We start from the raw sequence: 7157 nt of genomic DNA on the forward strand, positions 1-7157 counted from the left end.
TATTACTCCATATAACCTTCCCTATATCTCCTCCTATTACTCCATATAACCTCCCAATATCTCCTCCTATTACTCCATATAACCTCCCAATATCTCCTCCTATTACTCCATATAACCTCCCTATATCTCCTCCTATAACCCCATATAACCTCCCCTATATCTCCTCAGATAACCCCATATAACCTCCCCTATATCTCCTCATATAACCCCATATAACCTCCCTATATCTCCTTCTATTACTCCATATAACCTCTCCTATATCTCCTCCTATTACTCCATATAACCTCTCCTATATCTCCTCCTATTACTCCATATAACCTCTCCTATATCTCCTCCTATTGCTCCATATAACCTCCCCTATATCTCCTCCTATTACTCCATATAACCTCCTCTATATCTCCTCCTATTACTCCATATAACCTCCCTTATATCTCCTCCTATTACTCCATATAACCTCCCTATATCTCCTCCTATTACTCCATATAACCTCCTCTATATCTCCTCCTATTACTCCATATAACCTCCCCTATATCTCCTCCTATTACTCCATATAACCTCCCCTATATCTCCTCCTATTACTCCATATAACCTTCCCTATATCTCCTCCTATTACTCCATATAACCTCCCAATATCTCCTCCTATTACTCCATATAACCTCCCAATATCTCCTCCTATTACTCCATATAACCTCCCTATATCTCCTCCTATAACCCCATATAACCTCCCCTATATCTCCTCAGATAACCCCATATAACCTCCCCTATATCTCCTCATATAACCCCATATAACCTCCCTATATCTCCTTCTATTACTCCATATAACCTCTCCTATATCTCCTCCTATTACTCCATATAACCTCTCCTATATCTCCTCCTATTACTCCATATAACCTCCCCTATATCTCCTCCTATTACTCCATATAACCTTCCCTATGTCTCCTCATATAACCCCATATAACCTCCCCTATATCTCCTCATATAACCCCATATAACCTCCCTATATCTCCTTCTATTACTCCATATAACCTCTCCTATATCTCCTCCTATTACTCCATATAACCTCTCCTATATCTCCTCCTATTACTCCATATAACCTCTCCTATATCTCCTCCTATTGCTCCATATAACCTCCCCTATATCTCCTCCTATTACTCCATATAACCTCCTCTATATCTCCTCCTATTACTCCATATAACCTCCCTTATATCTCCTCCTATTACTCCATATAACCTCCCTATATCTCCTCCTATTACTCCATATAACCTCCTCTATATCTCCTCCTATTACTCCATATAACCTCCCCTATATCTCCTCCTATTACTCCATATAACCTCTCCTATATCTTCTCCTATTACTCCATATAACCTCTCCTATATCTCCTCCTATTACTCCATATAACCTCCTCTATATCTCCTCCTATTACTCCATATAACCTCCCTATATCTCCTCCTATTACTCCATATAACCTCCCCTATATCTCCTCCTATTACTCCATATAACCTCCCCTATATCTTCTCCTATTACTCCATATAACCTCCCTATATCTCCTTCTATTACTCCATATAACCTCTCCTATATCTCCTCCTATTACTCCATATAATCTCCCCTATATCTCCTCCTATTACTCCATATAACCTTCCCTATATCTCCTCCTATTACTCCATATAACCTCCTCTATATCTCGTCCTATTACTCCATATAACCTCCCCTATATCTCCTCCTATTACTCCATATAACTTCTCCTATATCTCCTCCTATTACTCCATATAACCTCCTCTATATCTCCTCCTATTACTCCATATAACCTCCTCTATATCTCCTCCTATTATTCCATATAACCTCCCCTATATCTCCTCCTATTACTCCATATAACCTCCCCTATATTTCCCTCTATAACTCCAGATAATCTATCTATATAACTCTAGTTTTTAGTTTTCCACAATAAATGAAATAACTATCTGTCTGCCAAAGTAAGATCTCTGGTTAATTATTACTGGTTTATCTCTCTTACTTATGATGTAGGTTCTGGTTGGTAAATGGACAACCCTTTGACAAATTAAATCCATGTTATATTTGGACAAGTATCTCGGAGCCACCATCTTTTGTATGTTCACATGGTGGACATTCCACCGACAGCAGAGCAGATCATGCCGGAGCAGAAAATGCCGGCGCTAGGACTGTTAAAAAAATATGTTGTCTCATAGACAGCAATGCATTTCTCTGCAGACTCAGCAAGAACATTCAACATGTCCAATGTTTTTGCGGATGTCGAAATCAGGATTTTCGCGCCAGATGTTTCTGAAATTCTGCTGTCTGCACAGTGTAGCGGAATCCCATTGAAAACAATGGATTTCTGCTGCTGCGGTATTCTGCCATGTGAACTTACCCTGATAGTGTCTTGCAGCGTGACGTTACCATTACACAATGTTACCATTGAGACCATGAAGTTTGATTATAGTATCAAACAATCCGTTTACAATAACGGTCCTATGGAACCCTTTTCTTTTTTTATACCCGTCCCTACTATTCTTCCTCCTCCATAATTCTTGTTTACTTTCCTCTATAAATCTATAAAATCCTTATTCCTACAATTTCTTATATTCTTCCCAATATTGCTCCCCCCCCCTCATGTGATTGTAATAATGAATGACTTGTGTTATAGACAGTAGCATAGCCACAATGATTATATATTACAGTGTATTCTCCCTTTTCTATTCTGCCATGCATCTCTTTGGATCCCCACCCCCAGCCTTCCTCTGCAGCTTGTCAGATATTCTGGCAGTGAACGGGTGTTTTCTATATAAGAGACCCTTTTAAAGAAAGATTGGATGCAAGCTTCCAAGTGACATCCATTATTAAAACCCGCAATAAAGCCCATTTATCCCTGAATAAATCCCTTAGGATCATCACAAAAAGCTTTTTAGCTGTGAAATCGTAGAGGATGATAATTAACCTGGCAATTTCTGCCTCCTATTCATATTACATGTTAATATGTCTTCATTAGAGATGAGCCAGCCCAACTCGTAGAACCCGTAGAACCCGGTCTCGCTCAGAACTTAGAAACATTAGAAATTTGTGCGAACCTGGCAACGGCGCTATTGTAGGAAAAGGGATGAGGAGCACATGGCATTTTAGCATCACTTCCAGGCCAATCAGGAGGCAGCATAGGGTGTGGGTCTTAGAGACTAACAAAACCCTATGCATTGTGTTGCAGCCGCCATCCTTGAAAGAAAGCTGAGCAGTGAGCGTTGTGCAGAACAACTTACTGCGAAACTACTGATCCCAGAAAGCTTTACCACCATAACACAAAAGCAATTTAAACCACTTGCTGTGTCCACTTGCTGCCCTACAAATTCCAGGAGTGTGACAGACTAAGCCCACAGCTATTACACCGCAACATATAGTAATTTGGCCAAAGCATTGTGCCGTGGACTGACCTGTGTTGTCCTTGTATTTTCTGGGTTTAAGCAAATATACAGTATTTCTAGCTGGGTTTAATGAAAAATAATTCTAGTGGTGAAAGTTTACTAGGTCCGATGCAACGTTACCTGTATTTTCTAGGCTTAAACACATCATTTCTAGCTGGGTTTTAGAAAAAATATATATTAGAGTAAAATTTGACTGGGCCTTATATGCCACATTACCTGTATTTCATGGTTTGTAGCAAAAAAAAAAAAAAATCACCTCAAAATCTTTTTCTATTAAAAAAAAAGCATGTCTGGTAAAGTAATGGTTGGACAAGGACAGGGTGGAAGAAGGAGCACCCCTGCCAAGTCTTCTGCCAGTAAGCATGTTGGTGACAGTTACAGCACTGTGGGCACCACTCATTTTCCGAGGCCCAGTTCAGCAGCAGCTGCCAGGTGCCTGGTGGTAGTAGTAGCATCTGCAAGCAAAAGTTGTCCACTTCTTCCAGGGATTGTCTTATTTTGGAAGATGATATGGCCATTGTGGACTCCTTTTCTTGTCCAGGTGGAAGAGAATGATGATATAATGTTAAGCCAGGTGTCAGGGGATTACTCATCATCCGAAGTTACATAGCACAGTGGAAATGTTCTTTCTAGATGGTCTGTTCCATCATCTCTGTCTTTGCTCCCCAACCCCCACCCCATGCTAATCAAAAGAATAGCAACGAGGAGGAGTTGTGGGAGGACATTCAACCTTTAAAGTGTGTTGTGCAGGTAGTGGTGGAGGTAGAAGCATTGGCCGAGCATACCACTAGTGGGACTGGTGGTGTTAGGCATGGTAGTGAGATTGTAAGGAATCATGTTGGTTATACTCAGGTGGAGAAAGGAGCCCATGATCAGACATCAGAAATATAGAAGTGGCTGGGACGATGAGGAGTTTGATGATGATCTAGTTTTGGACAAGACGTGGGAACCTGGTGATGGGCAGGTTATGTGTTCAGAGCAGGAGGGTGGTACTGTCAGCGATAAAGAGCAGAGTGGAGAATATTTGTCAAATGTACTAGACGTAGGCCTGCTGGAATGATCAGCTCCGTAGCAGGTGAACGCAATGCTGCTGCATCCAGAGGAGGGGCTCAGTCAAGTGGTGATGTACCTATCCACTATTCTGCCGTGTGGAAATTATTTTCTACCTTACCAGATACCCAAAATGTAGCACAGTGCTATCTCTGCAATCAGAAAGTAAGGGTCTGAGTTTAAGTCTCTATGTAAACACATGGGACGGTATCACAAGGACTGGTTACAAGTATCACTAGTCACCACTGCCTGCTGATTTCTGGCTACCAGTATCACTAGTCCATCGCCCCTGCTGTCCGCCGGCTACAACTAGCACTGATCTATTTCCCCTGCTGTCCACTAGCTACAACAACTAGCACTAGTCCACCACCCTTGCTGTCTGCTGGCTACTATAACTACTACCAGTCCACCACTGACTGCTGTCTGTTGGCTTCAGCTACCACTAGTCCACTACTGCCTGCTGACACTTGAAAGAGAAAATTACTGGATAGCCATACACTTAGACCCACAGTATAAAGGAAGAATGGGGGATTTTTTCCCCTTCAGAGAAGAAGGCTAAATTGGATATTTATAGACTAGTTAAGCACCTTTACTTTAGTGAAAAGCATACAAAATTCTACTAGTGCAGTGTTTTTTAAACAATGTTAGTCACGTAGGTTACTGCATGTTGACTTTAATTTGACATTAAAAGGTCACTCAATTGGCCAGCGTTCGGAACATTTACTTCTGAACGCTGGCCAGTGGAGTACTCCTTTAATTGAATTGAATACATTCCTAGCAGTGTTGCACTTGGCTTTAGAGCTCTTAGATAGTGTTATACACATATTTTGAGGGTCATTGCCTTTCAGGTTTCAGTATATTGTAACTTATTTTCTGCAAACCAACTTTTTTTTTTTTTTTTAAGTTCTGAGGGCGCAGTAAGTATATTGAAAGTATTTATACGTTGATAATAGGTTAAATACTGTATGTGCATAGAATGTTTGTAGATAACAGATGGGGATGAATACCCATTTGGTCAATAGGCTAAATTGGCATAAATCTTGAAACTGTGGTGAGGATATTGTCACGATGCCGGCTGGCAGGTAGTGGATCCTCTGTGCCAGAGAGGGATTGGCGTGGACCGTGCTAGTGGATCGGTTCTAAGTCACTACTGGTTTTCACCAGAGCCCGCCGCAAAGCGGGATGGTCTTGCTGCGGCGGTAGTGACCAGGTCGTATCCACTAGCAACGGCTCAACCTCTCTGGCTGCTGAAGAAAGGCGCGGTACAAGGGAGTAGACATAAGCAAGGTCGGACGTAGCAGAAGGTCGGGGCAGGCAGCAAGGATCGTAGTCAGGGGCAACGGCAGGAGGTCTGGAACACAGGCTAGGAACATACAAGGAAACGCTTTCACTGGCACGATGGCAACAAGATCCGGCAAGGAAGTGCAGGGGAAGTGAGGTGATATAGGGAAGTGCACAGGTGATAACACTAATTGGAACCACTGCGCCAATCAGCGGCGCAGTGGCCCTTTAAATCGCAAAGACCCGGCGCGCGCGCGCCCTAGGGAGCGGGGCCGCGCGCGCCGGGACAGAACTGACGGAGAGCGAGTCAGGTACGGGAGCCGGGGTGCGCATCGCGAGCGGGCGCTACCCGCATCGCGAATCGCATCCCGGCTGGAGGCGGTATCGCAGCGCCCCGGGTCAGTGGATCTGACCGGAGCGCTGCAGTGAGGAGAGTGTAGCGAGCGCTCCGGGGAGGAGCGGGGACCCGGAGCGCTTGGCGTAACAGTACCCCCCCCCTTGGGTCTCCCCCTCTTCTTAGAGCCTGAGAACCTGAGGAGCAGACTTTTGTCTAGGATGTTGTCCTCAGGTTCCCAGGATCTCTCTTCTGGACCACAACCCTCCCAATCCACTAAAAAAAAGGTTTTCCCTCTGACCTTTTTAGATGCCAGAATCTCTTTGACGGAGAAGATGTCCGAGGAGCCGGAAACAGGAGTGGGAGGAACAGATTTGGGAGAGAAACGGTTAATGATAAGTGGTTTAAGAAGAGAAACGTGAAAGGCATTAGGAATACGAAGAGAAGGAGGAAGAAGAAGTTTGTAAGAGACAGGATTAATCTGGCACAAAATTTTGAAAGGACCAAGATAGCGTGGTCCCACGGAAGCGGACATATTTAGCGGAGAGCCATACCTTGTCTCCAGGGGAAAAAATGGGAGGAGCTCTTCTTTTCTTATCCGCGAACTTCTTCATGCGTGATGAAGCCTGTAAGAGAGAATTTTGGGTCTCTCTCCATATGATGGAAAGATCACGAGAAATTTCATCCACAGCGGGCAGACCAGAGGGCAAGGGGGTAGGGAGGGGGGGAAGAGGGTGACGGCCGTACACCACGAAAAATGGGGATTTGGAGGAAGATTCAGAGACTCTGAAGTTATACGAAAATTCGGCCCATGGTAGAAGATCTGCCCAGTCATCCTGGCGGGAGGAAACAAAATGTCGTAAATAATCACCCAAGACCTGGTTAATTCTTTCTACTTGTCCATTGGATTGAGGATGATATGCAGAAGAAAAATTTAATTTAATCTTGAGTTGTTTACAGAGAGCCCTCCAGAATTTAGACACGAATTGGACGCCTCTATCCGAGACGATCTGCGTGGGCAACCCGTGAAGACGAAAAATGTGTACAAAAAATTGTTTAGCCAA

This window comes from Hyla sarda, chromosome 12, assembly GCF_029499605.1.
Source record: "Hyla sarda isolate aHylSar1 chromosome 12, aHylSar1.hap1, whole genome shotgun sequence".
In the NCBI taxonomy this organism is placed as follows: Eukaryota; Metazoa; Chordata; class Amphibia; order Anura; family Hylidae; genus Hyla; species Hyla sarda.